Source organism: Pleurodeles waltl, chromosome 12 (assembly GCF_031143425.1).
Source record: "Pleurodeles waltl isolate 20211129_DDA chromosome 12, aPleWal1.hap1.20221129, whole genome shotgun sequence".
NCBI classification, from domain to species: domain Eukaryota; kingdom Metazoa; phylum Chordata; class Amphibia; order Caudata; family Salamandridae; genus Pleurodeles; species Pleurodeles waltl.
The window spans coordinates 47,249,388-47,265,242 of NC_090451.1; the positions used below are offsets into that span (position 1 = coordinate 47,249,388).

The 15,855-nt window shown below is 44.7% G+C and overlaps 1 protein-coding gene across 8 annotated transcripts in view; it reads left to right on the forward strand.

The window, feature by feature from the left end:
- The window catches only part of MYO9B (myosin IXB), a 337,738-nt gene that overhangs the window by 14,281 nt on the left and 307,602 nt on the right, over positions 1-15,855 (forward strand). The window lies entirely within an intron of this gene.

Consider the following 15,855-nt stretch of genomic DNA (forward strand, 5'->3'; position numbering starts at 1 on the left):
AGTCCTGAAGGATGAGCATGCCTGATGCTGTCCAGGAGGGGAGTGGTGGTATTAAAACATTGCCTCGGAGGTGGAGCAGAGAGTCTGTAAAGGGGCTATGACTGCAAGAAGGATGCAGACCTTGGCCGGCAGTAGTGGGTGTAGGAAGAGGTAGCGGGAAGCCAGCACAGAGAGAAGGGTTCAGATTACTGCTGTTAGCAGGAAGCAGGTAATAACTGGTGCAAGGGAGACGGAAGGGGATAGACAGTTGGTAGCGGCAGTCAGGTGTATGACTGTTGTATGCACAGTGACCATCTCCCAAGTCGCGGACACTGTTTCCAGTCCTGGACTTTTCTGTGATAGCCTAATGCATTCTGGGTGTTGTAGTCTTGTTTTGCTTTGAGCGCATTAGGTGAACTCACCTGAAGTCAGGGGTTTGTAGGTGAAAAGCTCAGGACTGGAGATTGTGTCCATTTTGAAGCAGAAACTGAACTGCACATGCACACTGTCCTGAACAGGCATGAAGAAGAGCACAGACGTGTTCCTAGCAAGCCTTTGCTCGTAGGCAGGGTTTGTCCACTGGTTCTCTGCAGGTGCCAGGTCTTTGCCCCACTGTGACATAGTATGTGTGCTGCGGCTCTCTCAGTGGGTACCACAGTCGTTCTGATCCGCCATTGACCTGACCAGAACCCTGTTCGATAAATTTGTGTGTCAGATCTTCTACATATTAAAATGAACTTAGTTTTGGGTGCTGGGGGAGGTGTTTAAAGTTAACGTGTAAACATCCACCATAGTTTAAATATAAATATTTGAATATCTTCTCCAGTGGTATCTATAAGCTTCTCATCCCCCATTGCTTCGTCAGACTAACCATCCCCACCTCCCCTTAGCCTGAGAAGACAGCAACCATCCCCACCTCCCCTTAGCCTGAGAAGACAAGGTTATACTGTAGGTTTCTCCAACGAGTAGCTCCTTTGCTATTGATAGCTCTCCTGCTACCTAGAAGTAGCTCTCCAGTGGTTATCACCAGCCTTCTCCTTAGAAGTTTTTGATTGGTTGACTTAATATAGGTATACCACAGTTGAGAGCGTGCTTTTGAGAAACTAAATATGTGTGTTTTCAGTACTCCTAAGCTGACGTTTGGAGAAAAAATGGCTGAATTGAAGACCAGGGTTTATTGCAAGTCCTTAACATTTTAAGACATTCAGAATTAATCAGTATATTATATAGGCAGAACTCAAGTATACTCCATGTGTACCACCACTTTTCACCACTAATATATTTGCTTGAACAGTGAAACAGACCGAGGTCTCTTAGATGAGTGAGCCAGAAACCATTAACACACCTTATGCATGTATTCTAGCAACGATCCCCACAGTGCCTGAAATGTTTGTAAATATGAGTCAAGTCTTTCTACAGTCTCTCCATAGCTAATGTGTTCATTAACAGAACCATATTGAGATAGGTGGGTGTGTCTTTCTTTTTCCAGTTTGCTACGAGGGTGGCCTTTGCTTTCCACAGACAGATTTGCATCAGAAACTGATCCACTTTTAATTCATGTTTGAGCTCAGTAGAATGATGCCCCAGCAAAACGAACAAGCATTTGCAATGCACTAGGGTCTTGCATTTGTCGGAGTTACAGCTATTCCCAGTTGTAAACTCCCAACCAGATTTTTCTTGCATTAAAAGAAAAAACAGCGCAATCGCGCTGCTACAGTTCACACGTAATAATACCTATCGGCAAAAGTGCAATTATGAACGTAACCGGCAAAAGTGCAATTAACTGTGTAACAAGGTGGATAGTATGCAAAGCGCTCGACTTCTGCCCAGTGAGATCGCCCTGCGAAAATAGAGAAAAAGTAGACCACAAACCTGACAGGAAACAGCGAGCCTCGCATGTTTTCTGTACTTGGTCGCTGCGCTCGAGGAGGGCTAACCACCGGACAAGGCATGAATTATGCGTGCCTTCCACTAATCAAAGGAAGCGGATTCTAACAGGCATGCCAAGGTGCCAATGAAAGACACTGACGTGTCGTCGACGGGGCTCCAAGCCCTTTTCAAATACCTAAAGCGTCTTGCTAGCGATACGCATGCGCAAGCGCATGCGACGCAGGCTCGACACTAAAAAACTGGTAAGGGACTGTCTATTATCACTTTCGTAGCAGCAAGAATTTCAGCCAATGAGGCTTGGTATGTGGGCAATCCCAACAAATATGTCTGATGTCCCCTTCGTAATAGTCCCCTTCCATCTCAATGCACAGTTCTGGGGAAAGTATTAGTTAAACTTACCCTGAAAAAAGTACCAATCGTACACTGCCTTGTAATGTGACTCACCGAGCTTTTGGACATATCCTGCCACAGAGCTCCCTACTCGCTCCCTTCTTCCCTAATATTTTATCCAGTGTGCATTCTTCTGGTGGTGGAATGTCGATGAGGCGTGCAGAAATGTGTCCTATAATGCAGTGTTGTTTTCACACACATGCCTAACAGGGTCAGGTGTGCTTGGATGCTCTAATGCATAGCCTCGTCGGGAGTATGGCTTAGTCGGTAAGATTCGGGGGTGTAAGTCTCCCATTTCTAAAATCGTAGTGGGTGGATGGACTGTTCCTACGAGGAACAAGGTCAGTGTGAATTTTCATTAGGTGGCCCTCTATAGAGGATCACACTGGGTGAAAACTGATGGGTTGGACTGCTCCCCTGAGTGACTGCCAATGGTTCGACTATTTTCAAGTATTCATCCCATCACCTTTTGGGTATTTGATTGCCAGTAGTATGTCTGGAATCCTGAGACTGGTGCAGCTTTCCAAGCCAACTGCCAATTTTTGTGAATCGGGAAGAGTAGTAAATTTGCACCCACTCAAAAAGTACTTTTATGGGTGCAGATTGACTAATTGTGTAAACCTGTCACTAGGTTTATTTTGAGTTCCCGGTTTTAAAAAAATGGACAGGTTAAAACTTTTTAGTGAAATTAGGAGAAAAAACACAGATTGTAGCTGACCTCACTCGGGGCCCTGGACACAAAAACCAAGCTAAGAATGCATTTATTTCAGGGATGTTGGAGCCCAAACCGCTCAACTGAAGCTAAACCCTGGAGCCCAGTATCAGCTCTGTAGCAAAATCACTCATTTTAATCCAGATTACATTTCTGTTTGAAAATTTCAAATGTTTATATTTAGTGGCCTTGGAAAGAGCTGAAATATTTTAAAAAATTGCCTTGTTTCCAGTTGCTTAATAAAGGGACTTGAATGCACGGGTGGTGTGATGGCACTGTTATGGTGAATTGAAGTACTTGGAAAGGAACAGATGGTCACAGCAGAGGTTTGTGTGAGGGTAGCCTGAACTGCCCGCGTAGTACAAGTTGGGATGCCACACACGTTCAGAGTTCTGTCTGCCTCAGGCTCGCATAAGAAATCCCACATTCTCATACCTGCCACCGTCAGTGCTTGTCGGTTGCCCTGAGGGACCATTGGAACAAAACTTGAACCTGTAAGATGGTTCGAAATCAAGTGTTCTCCTGACTCGGGGAGGCAGAACCATTTCTACACTAAGGCCTGCTCCATGGCCTTGCAATAGGAAGCTTAGGACCTTGTCTTATGCGAAATAAAGAATTCTGTGGGAACCAGGATCAGAAGAGCATTAGATTGGCAAAGGACCGTCTGCAAAACATGAATTTAAATTGTTTTTTTTCCTTCTTGGGCAAGATTTTCCGCACAAATTGTGAATGCTTGGCCTTAACATAATACCAAAAGGCAGGTAATCTCTTGACGGTAGCACCTGGCTTTAGACGGGCAGGGCTGTATTCTTAGCAGACTGTCGCCCACACATTTCTATGCGGCATACTCCATCATCAGGTCTATCCCGTTAGGTTTGATGGTACCGGATGGTCTCAACCGAGCTTGTGGGGGGAGCATTTAGTTGTTACCTGCAATTTCAGCATAAGGGACCAAGGGAAAGGAGATTAAAAATGCCTACGTTTGCTCGTTTTAGTAGTCCAGTTTTATTAGAAAGTGCACCCTTGGCACTAATAAAAACAAAAGGGTGGCAATGCATGGAAACGTACTGGCGTCCATGTCCCCAGGTCAACATGTCTCAGCAGGTAATTGTATTCACTAACAGGTCATCCAGTTTTCAGGTCCACAATTACTGACTATCCAATCTACTTATTTAATGGCACATTTGTCTCGTTTAACTGAGCTGCCAGAATATATCACCTCTTACTTTGAGTACTATGGTTACCTAAGAAGATTACCTCCTTGATTGGATTTTTTTCTGCGTTCACTTGGCAATACTACAGAAACTTGGAAAACAGTGTAAGAATTCTCGAATGAAGCGAAGTGCCTTCATTATCTTTTTTCCACCTGCTTGCCAACATTTCGAGGTTTGTTAGTGTTCTAGTCTTGCAGCCAGCTTGGAATGTTCAGGATCCATTCCCGCACATGGTAATCTACCGCTTTCAGAACACACAACCCATCCTTCATTGGCTAGCAAAAGCATGCTACAGAACTCCTGTTTTACGGCAGTGGTTCCATTGAGTTTCTGATGGTGAGTAATTTGCTGAGAAGGAATACAGTACAAATGGAAGAGTTCACGGCTGTGTGCCTCAGTAGGGCACTTGTCGAAACTGATGGCACTCGGTGCTGCAGTGGCCATCTCAGCGAGCTGATCTACCATCTTCTGAGGTTGGACACCGATTGCTGTGGTGGCTCAGTGGCACTAGCGAGAAGTGATATCACCCCATGCTTCTGCTTTCAGTTCAGGATAGAATACGCAGGCGGGCCCCTTGGGCACCATGTGAGGCACTGGTAACATTATCAGGTATCACTCCTTGCCAGCCCATAGAAATGAGACCTGGCCCCAGTCAATGAAGTCTTTCAGAGCATCTGCTCACCGTGTCCTGTCTACCAGTGATCCCGTGTGCACGGCCAACACAGTGGACTTTAACTCTTTGAGTGCCAGGTGGGGACCCATGAGGCGGTCAGCTGCTGTCCTGGCCATGGCCAGCTGGTCAACGAAGAATCATTGTTGCAATCGGCCAACATACCTGGACTTAAACTATCTGTGGTAAAGAATATGATAGAACAATGCGTCATCACTGCCAAGATTAGTAGCCTTGGATTGAGCAACACGTGTGCTTGGAAGTACCATGCTGTCCTTGGCAGAATGCTAATGATCTTCCCTAGGTCTGCCTATACCTGGTGCGCTCAGGTGCCTTTAAATCCGGTCATCGCAGTAGTTTAGACTGCATCTCGCTCATGTACATGTGATTACCTGGAAGCAGCTTGAGCCCGAGAGCTGTACTTCCGGTATAAACCGTATCACTGGTGTCCACTGCTGGCCCGGGAGAGCTGGAACTCGGATAGATTTTCATGATGGCTTCTGCCTATGTATGTTTGTTCCCCTTAGATACCTTTACTATATGTTGCTAGTCTGGAAATCTGGCATGCATCCGGCCCTCATGAAACAGTGGACACCCTTGGCCTACGTTATTGGATAAACAGTGCTTATGAAAGAGTTTGTCAAAGTGTTCAACTTCTAGCACTTCACATTTCAGTTTATCCTCTCTGCCACTCGAGGGTTTCAACAGGCTCCTCCATGCTCGGCTTCTACCAGGGTTGGGTCATGTTCTTGCTGTTTATTGCACAACCCTAGAAGCCTTGTACACTTGAATAATGTGCTCTGTTGACGGTACGATTATTTTTTAGGACTCTTGTTTTTATTTACATGTGTAGGCGAAAGACTCTTGAGGCCCATACCAAAAACTTACAGTGGGTTTAGAGCCCACCCATTGCTCACCATTGGTTGGCATTATTGTCACTCTCATTTCCTTGCTTTTTATTTGATGGCATGCCCTTTTCTTCTTGTATTTATCCCTCCCCTGCAGCATAACCTCTGTGCCATCCTTTTCATATGCATGCTTGTATCCTTCCGTTTGTCACTTGTAGGGAAATGTATCTAGTTGGAGAGTTTTATAAAGCGCGCACATGACCAATGGGTATGAGGGTGCTGTACCTACCAATCAGATCCAGTTTCATTACATTAATCTTAAGCTTCATAGGTAGTCTTGTTTCATAGACATAATTGTTTATTTTTCGTTAAGCACTCCATGAGAGTGCGTGTGTTTTCCAGCTCTCTCTAGTGTTTCTCTCACTGCCAATTCCACCACCCCACGAACCATGTAGCTCTCGCTTGTGTGATACTTTTCCCATTTTTATACATCCCCCCCCCCCCAGACTTATTTTTATTTCATTCCCCAAACTTCACCTCCGCTGCTCAGCCGCCTCTTGTGGTTCTTTTTGTTTTCAAATTGTTTACATTTCTTGGAGGGTTCACCAGCTCTCAGTTGTAATACAAACCAGACACAGACCGTGTTGTCGTAAAGCAGATAACTTATGGAATCTCTGAGAAGACCAGGGCTGGCAAAGCCAATAGGTCTAACCTAAGGGTGAGCTCTTACCTTTGCACATCGGGTCATAGTGAAGGGTGAGAGAAGGGAACAGGATGGTAAAAAGAAAAAAGTTCTATGAAGCGGTCATCGCTGGCTGCGTCAAAGCGCTTTTGTTTTTTCCTTATGGCGGTTGGGGTGTGGGAAGGGGAATCCGTAAGATGAACAACAATGGGGTGGGAGGGGCATAAGCCACGAGGCGGGGGATGTGGAAAGGGAATAAGCAAAATGGATGGTGGGTGGGATGTGAATAAGCAATACAGCTGAGGGGTGGCAGGCGGAATAAGAAACATGGACTTGGGGTGGGGGGGATAAGCAACAAGGACGGGGGTGGGAAGGTAAGAAGCAACATGGACAGGTGGGTGGGAGCACATGAGCACACGCTTGCAGATGAGACCAAAGGTATGAATGAATGAATGGAGCAATGAACTGAAGAACTGAGCTTGGAGCAAAATCTCAGAATACAAAGAATGAATGAAAGTAGGAAGGCTCAATGTGTCTGGCGTAACACGGAGTTCTACGAAACCCACCAGCAGAATCTGGCCAGGGCCCCTGAGATTCGGCATACATTCACGGGGAAGGGGACCCCTGATGTGTTATGGGTGGTTGAATGCAGGGGCCTGTATTTCGCTTCTGCTGCAAAGGCAGTAGGCTACAGGGACCACGTGAAGTGGACGCAGGAGGCAGCATCCCGAAGGAGTCTGAGCCTGTGTGAGATGTGAAGTTTAAAGCAGAGCTTTAGTTAGGATTTCCAGGCCTGCAGCACGTTCCTTACTTGACCTGTGGACTTGTTGGTTATTTATCGCCAGGGTCACATGTCCTCTGTACCCCCCGGCCGGGCAGCAAGAGGGGGTGCAGAAACGGCCTGCTGTGGGAGGTAGCCCTGATTGTTCGGGGGTGTCTCCCTGTCTCGGGTCTTTGAGCGCGGTCTCTGACCCCTGGTTGTATTTTACAGAGTCATGCGGTAAGGTCTTGAATCATGTGTTTTTCTACCTGTTATTATACAACGACTTCCTGTGCATCTAAACGTGAGTCACTGTGACTCAGTCGCCACGAGCCCCTGAAAGGAGGCTTTGTTTGTGTGATGTCAGCTATTCTTCCGATATCGCTTAGCTGCGTCCTTTGGACTGGAAAGCAACCCAGCTTTCACTAGTTGGATGGGGAAAGGTTCTGTTTAATTTGTAGGGGAGCTCCCGACAAGTGACGATGTCCGTGTGTTTGCTCGCGTTCCGGATCTCCCCTAGCGTCATTGTGGCTAAAGGCGCGTGTTTTCAGGCTGCCAGAGAATCCCTGGTCTTGAGCCGGTGAGCAGGCTTAAGTGCAAAACTGCAAAGCCCGTTTCTTCTAGGCGCCCGCGGGCTCAACTCTTTTCTTTTTCTGCACCTAGTAACGTTTTAGCATTTTTCTACTCACTCTCAAATTCGTCATGCAACTGGACCAGACAGTGAGCGATACATTCAAGTGCCCAGGAGCACACAGTTTTCACCAAGTGCGAAAGCTAGGATTATAATGGGGATCTCCTAGTTGTAAAGCTTGGCTCTGTACAGACTGGACAACATCTTTTGCTGCCCTTCAGGAAGAGGACGGTCTCCGAGTGTATCAATTTTACTCCAGAATAGTAGGAGCTAGAGATAGCAGGAGCTTGATTTGGGAGTAGTAAGCATTTTGATAAGAGCTGTTTCTTCTCCCCCACCTTATTGTCTGTCTCCTGGCTTGTTCCACAATCTCTTTCACTTTCTTCCCAGCTTTGTTTCTGCTTCACCTCATTCTGTCTCTGTCTTTCACTGTCTTTGCTTTGTCATTACTGGAACTATTCCGTCGCTGCCTAATTTGATTTGATTTAGGTGTGTATCTTAAAAAGTTAAATAAATACTATAATCTCAGAAACAAGTGGGTGTGTCCCATAAAGTAGCCCCCCCCCCCCCCCCCAACTGACCAATTTTAGCATGACATGAACACAAGATGTACCCTGGGAAACTGCACCTTCAGGGCAGCAGTGGGCGTAGCTGACACTGGAAGTTCAAATTTACTATTCTAACTCCAGTCCTAGAGCTATTTGGGGAAAGAGCAACTTTCCCCAAGTTGTCCCAGGAGTCTTACTTACTATTGTAACTCTAGTCCTGGAATATTTTGGGGAAAGTTATAATTTCTCAAAGTATTTCTAGGAATGGTTAAAAAGCAGTCATTTTGATTCGGAGAAAGTGCTGCCTTGAGGGCATAGCTCAAGGCAAAATAAATCGGAATACCCTGCACTAAAGAACAGTATATAGCGGAGAGGAGGCCATGGGGGAGCCGAGCTAGCCAGCATACATTTCCATTAACTTGCTCCATAAGTCATTCATCACTGGTTTCCAAGTTGTTGCTGTGTTTGAAAATGGACCCCCGGATATTTACCTGTACAGGTGAGATTTAACTACCCGTGAGTGTGAGGTTTTAAATTGCTCTATAGGCTTTCCTTTGCACCACCCCAATATCTCAGTATATCCTTGTCCAGGGATAAGATTGCCACTCACATGTGTAAAGGCAGAAGAATGGAAATAGATCCCTGCTCATCATTTATCTGTTTAGGGTTTGGACATATGCTATTTTATGTTGCTGTGTTTCAAGTGATCAGTGTTCTCTGTCGTATCTTGGGTAATCACCATCTTTGAGTATGTTTTAGTTCTCCAAACACTGAAGAAGATTCTGAATTTGGGCAAACAAGGGGACCGTAAAGGCTTGAAATAATTCTCCCTTCATATATGACTCTAGTTTAGCAATCCGAATCCTCATTGCAAAGCTTAAACTTTGCCTCTTTAGCTCCAATGTTCTGCAGTAACTTGATGTTTGGTCTGAGAGGCCTGGATTGCTCAAAGGCTCGTACAGAACTTATAAATCTGGCTTATATATGTCCCTAGAACAATAAAGGCGAATGAGAGAGGTTTTTGGTAACACATTACAAAATTACAATTATTTCCTTTATGGAGTACCAAAGCTGTTTCCAGTAGGATCACAGCTATTGACAACTTGAGTATCTTAGGTTGGCTATTGGTTTTCTTGATATTTCGTTTTAAAGTATTTTGTTTTCTTTATTTATTGCACTGCTTCTGTACCAAATCTCCAGGTGTACCAAAAGCAAAACTTTTAATTCTGTGTAAAAAGTGCCTTTGTCTTAAAGTTAATAAAATACCCCTTCATAAAATCACAATTACCTTGAAAAAGTAATTCTTGCTCAGATGTCACAAAAAAAGACTGTTGTTCACACAATCACATTGAAGACAAATATTTTACTATGACTTGTTGGAAAAAGACTACAGTTTTCTTAAATGCCCTTTAGGTGGATACTTATGAATGAAGTCTCAGTGTCATACATTCTGTTAATTAAGTATTAGTCCTGTTCTAATACCACCATCCTTTCTGAAATTGCTTTTACTTGCGAGTTTCGGAGAGTAGTAGTCAGAAGTCGAGATTCCAGTACCAGCTTGTATGGAGGTTCTCTTGTTGCTTGCCGTTCATCAGCGTATGTGTAAGATACAATTAAACATTAGGGTGGTTGCTGGTAGGAAATGCATTTGTTATCCCCTTCTGATAAAATAAAAAATAATCCGGATTTATAGTGACTTCAGTGGAAATTATAGTGGAATTGTGCTTGAACAACTGGAATTTGTGCGTTTGGAGTATCTGGCCTAGCATTGCAGCTGAAATAAATCGTATTAAAATTAGCTTGAACTTGGTAGGGATTGAAAGGATTTTTAGCAGCCTGATAGGTCCATCCCACACCGCCCCGGAGATGAGGGCTGCTCCCCGTGGTCATGTAGAAGACCAGTTTGGAAGTCTGGTTGCAAGCCGCAGGCTCTGGTCTGAGGAGTTTGGACGAGTGGATCATGTTCCATAATGTCTCAAGTGATGCTCTGAAAGGGCTGACTGAAGAATCTCCAAGTACTGGTTTAGTTAATGACAGAGCGCTGCTCTCAGACTCTTAAAAACACACACAGTTTTAGGCTATTTTAAGAGCTTTCGTCTTCCATCGGATTCCTGCGTGCCAAAACTTGAAGGGAAAGAGAGATTCTTTGGTGGATCCCTCCATGTGGTGACATCAGACGACCAAGGGAATTCATGGGGTGGCTCTCTAGCGGCGCCTTTGAAGATTGACCTTATTCAGTACACAGACGTTGAGATTATTGAAAAGGTCCCCATTTTCTCCCAAGTGTTCCCAGTGTTATTTAGAAAAGTAGGTAGGTTTATATTATAATTCTTTACAGTCATTGAATGTGATATGGTGAACCGTATACAGGGCCACAGGAATTATGCGGCAGGGTGGACTAAATTATGTGGCTAGAAATGCAACGTATGCAGCACACTGCTGCACATTTTTGGATAGTATTAATTATTTTGTCATTTTTAAACATGGTAAAACTGTCTGGGCAAAGAATACATCCCATTAGTACCAGTTTGACCACAAGATACAGAAATAAGCAACTGAAAGATGACCACTTAACTGTTGCGTATTACCTTCCACTGCGCACAAATATGTTGCAACATTTTTAGTAACTTTTGATCTGTTTGAGCTAGAAACATTTTTTTGTTATAATCTGCAGATTATGTAGCCGATGATGGATTATGTCATGTGACATGCAGAAAATCCATAATTATGCAAAAAAAAAGCTGCGGTCTCATAATCACATGATTCCAGTGGCCCTGACTGTAACATACAACTTCCCCCATACCACAGAGTGTCCTTACAATGTTGCATTACTGATCTTCTAAAAGTAATGCATCTTTTCAGTATTGTGCCCTGAAACCACCTTTCTTACTTAGTTTCGCATGGCCACTGTTGGTTGTCAAGGCACCTATACTCTCCAGCTTATCCAGGCACACTCCACTGCAGTACCAGCCAGTACTGCTAACAGTGATATCAAGTTAGTCCTTTTTCACTAATGCTTAATCTGCACCCCAAACCGTCTGAAAGACTGGGAGGTAATTACATTTACCCAAATTAAAAATCTAAGAAACATTCCTGATTGTACCAAACTGTGGCCCTCATTACGAACATGGCAGTCTGGGCCGCCATGCCAGTGGTGGCAGTAATTACCACCACCGACATGGCGGTCTAGACCGCCATATAATAATAAACGTGGCAGAACCGCCACTTTTGTAACTCCGCCACTGCCAGGCTTTCGCCGCCAGGCAGCCTGGCGATGCCGGAGTTACATATCCGCCGGATAATGTTTCAGGTTCCACCCCGCCAGGGAAAGGCTGGGAATGGGTGCCTTGGGGGCCCCCATGCACAGCCCAGTTGTGCATTTCACTGTTCGATTTACGGGCAGTGAAATGCACAACGGGTGCTGCTGCACCCAACGCACTGCTGCATTGCCACCGGCTCCATGTGGAGCCGGCATTAATGTACAGGCCCTGCATTCAGCTGGGCCGGCTGGCGGAAACACTTTTTCTGCCCGTTGGTCCAGCTGATTGTTCATTGTGGCCGGCGAGGGTGGGGGTGTCTGTGCGCTGGCGATCTTTTGTTGACCGCTAGTGCCGAACTTGGCAGGTTTTCCCGCCGAGTTCATAATGAGCACCTGAGTTTTGCAACACTTTGAGAAATGTGATAGTGTGTTAAATACACCTTTTAGTTACTCCCTGTTTTATCAAAGCTATGAGATCGACTGGAGATTTCTTGATTTCTTAATTATTTTGTCTGTCGAGCATCAGTCTCAACTGAAGACTTGCCCATGACCAAAGTAACAACGCTGTGCATTACAGGTAGTGCCCTGTATTGTAACTCACAGCACCATGAGGCCATTATGTGGCATCTAAGTGCATTATAAGGTAGTGGCAGACCATAAATTTGCATCAATTCAAGGTTATAACTTAACATTTATTTTTATGTGGATTTTTTTTGTACAGTGTTTCTTAACTCCAGTTTCTTTCAATTCTGCCATTTAGAACCCTGCTTCTCGCAATCCTGTTCCCATCTTTACTTTTTAAGTCTTGCCTTAGAGTATGCAAGAGATGTTGTGTACAGCAAGGGGCCTGGAGCCCGCCCATTTCTTACAATTTGTTGGCTTCATTGTCATTCTATTTGCTGCCTCCTAATTGGCCACCACGTGCCGACTTCACTTCTCTGTGTGGAGCATGGATCAAGTATCCTTTCTTCATATTCGTGTTGGTTCTTTCCTTCCCACTGACACCCCCGGTTGTCGATGTAGTTTCTTCCCCTTCCACCCCCGTTGTCAGAATTGCTTCCTCCCCTCTCACCGCCACCCCCTGTTGTCTGTGTTGCATCTTCCCAATCCCACTCCCCCTTGTCTATGTTGCTTCTTCACTCTCCCACTCCCTTTGTCCTTTTACCATCCAGTGGCTAGTTTTCATCTGCCCTTCTACAAGCAACAGTATCAGGGCTGCTGCAGGGGCACATTTGTGGTGTTCTTTTATTAGATGTTTTATGTGATCTTACAGTCCTGGTTAGCAAGGGTATGCTTAGAAGGTTGTTGTAGATGATATGCTGCCGGAGTACGTTCTCCCTTTGAGAGGAAGAGTGATCTTGCCGTCATGGTTAGCAAGGATATGCTTAGAAGATAGTTGCCCATGAAATGCTTTCATAGTCTGTTTGCGCTGTGAACGAAGAGTGATCTTACAAAGCTGTTGGTTGCTGCAGAAGGCCCCAACACCCCTAAGAACACTTCCCAAACTGTGGGAGATACGAGGTGGGCCCAGATGGGTAGAAAATGCCTGACATGAAAACCAGAAGATACAACTCTGTGGAATCTGTAAATGTAAAGGACTAGTCAAACAACCACAATGTGCACAAATAAACAATGGCAGAACATCTAGAAGACTTGATTTAAGCGCTGTTTTCCGTCCACACTCTGTGCACTGACCATCCTCTGTGCATGAGTGTGTATGTGTGTCGCTGCTGATCATTGCTGAGCTGTCAAATTGATGAGCAAGGGATGAACACCAGCTGGAGTTTTGGCGCAGGTCAGTGTCTGTGACACAAAGACCCTATATGTGTAATGACTGCACCAGTTGCTTAGGTGTATCAATTCACTGCTCATTCATGCATAGATCTATACATTGAGCAGTCGTTCCACATCTAACCTTCATTCTTAGAAGGCGCCAGGTTGTACAAGAGTCTAGATAGAAAGGAAGTGTTTAGAGACTTGAGTATATAATTATTTGTTCCACCACACACCTTACGTTAGACTGCCCAACACCTTGCCCCTGTTGATATGTTTCATGGACTATCAAGCTATTCATACAACGTGGAGAGATGATGATCTGGTCTTTTTGAAACACCCCTGTAGATGTTCCTTTGGCACTGACGTTAGTTGAGTGCTAGTATTCTGATATGTGGTGCCCTGCTCTACTCTGCTTCATGTACAGATCCTGGCAACTGAGTGTGTGTGCTAGAGGTGGGTTGTGATCTGCCTGTGGTAGTTCGGAAGACCTACGTCTCTCACATAATAATTTAAGGGGATATTTTATGTTGCTCTAATATTCTTATATATATATATATATATATATATATATATATATATAGTCTGAGGTGAGGGGTCTTTCATTGAAAAGTAATGGGATGTTAATGGGTGTGGTTTAATACTTTGAAGTGTTGTGATCTGGTGTTGGCCAGGATGTGGAGGTGTGTCCATTGAGGAAGGACGCTCCTTGGTGTTTCCGAAGTCCCGAATTAACAATTGTCAGTTGTAAGCACATGAACACTGGTCAGTGTGCCGTGCTTGTGAGGTCCCCTGCTGTGCTCTCCAAATCTTGTTACACAGATCTTGCAAATAGCTTCATCGGCATTCAGCCGCAGCCGACACTGCGTCTCCATGGTTTTCATGTTCCTGGATGATTTGAGATGGAGCTTGCTGTGCTGCATCTGCTCTGTCTTTCAGCCAATGTGAATCATAAAGACTGTCAGAAAATAGCTTGTCTGGTTTATTCTTGGAATTCATTTGTCTTCCAGACATGAATTTAGATCCCGCTGGCTCTGTGCGCTGGGAGCTTGATACAAATGGATCTTGAGGGAATGAAGTTGGAAAACTAAATTGACCATGCTCAGTCTGCTAATGCCATGGATCTTTCTGTCCGTCCACCACAATATACCAAGGTAGTGTTTTCGCTTTTGAAGTCGAACATAGCAACCCGCAAGCACTGCTTTTCTGACGTGTTATCTATTTGGGCTTTTAACCATGCACCTAGCATGCCCGTCACTATCGCTCGTTCCTGGGCTTGCCCATCACTATCGCTCATTCCTGGGCTTGCCCTTCAAAAATCATTTATCATTGGTAACTGCTTTACTTTAGTCCCTCCTTGGTTACTGCTTTGGACATCAACCCTGTTACATGGCTAGTTGCTCTTTTGCTGATACGTTTGACTGCGAACAAACTTCTTTTTCCTTTTGTGTGTCTCCTTCACACTCATGCCGTGGTGCTTTGAATCGACTTGCTTATGTGAAACTGTTTTACTTTTCATTTTCAATTTATGTGACAAGAAAAGTCCGGTAAGGAGTTTACAACGCTAATAGCTCTAGCAAATGCGAAACCCATTGCATTGCAAATGCTTGTTACTAGAGTCGTAGGAGTGCAGAAGTCGTCTGACTACACCTTTGTTGTCAGAATGGGTTTTCATTACTCCAAGCCATGAATTGTAGAGGTTTATCATCAAGGGTTGATTACCGTAGAGCATGCACAATTTTCCCCTTTGATATTTAGGAAATAAATATACATATAGTTGCTGCGATTGGGGATCATTTGCATAGCCATTAGTTTGTAGTGGGAACTTTATGTGGGATGTGCATCGAGGACCAGCACCAAGTATGCACAACAGGGATGCTCGAGTGACTTGGATCACCTTGCATTACACACAGATTTGATCTCTGAAGTCGGGGCAATGCAGCTAACTCAGTACAGATTGGGTGCATTATGCAGCAGCATCCGCGAGCGATAGTAGCAAGTAACATTACAAAGCTGAAATTAGATCATAACTTTCTCTTAAGAACGAAATAAAGTAGTTTTCAAATTGGAAGGACTGAATCTCGTTGGCAGGCTTCGGCACGAGTCTTGCAGATTCATCCATTTTCATGGTAACAGGTTTAAACTGCATTTAGCCTCTAGTTGACATGACTCGTGAAAACCTAGAGATGTGATTATGTTTTTTTTGCCCACAAAGGCAATGAGATACCGAGCACAGCCCTTCTAGCTAGATTACAGTGATGAAAAACAGAGCTACATCAAATGAGGGATATACTGAAGGACTAGGGCAGTGGTTCCCAACCTTTTGACTTCTGTGGACCCCCACTTTGTCATTACTGGAACCCGGGGAGCCCCACTGAATCATTATTGAAATCCGGGGACCCTCCACTTAGTCACTACTGAAAGCTGGGGACCTAATCTATTAATCTTATTTAATTTTCTAAGCAGTCGTGGACCCCCTGAGGAGGCTTTGCGGAACAC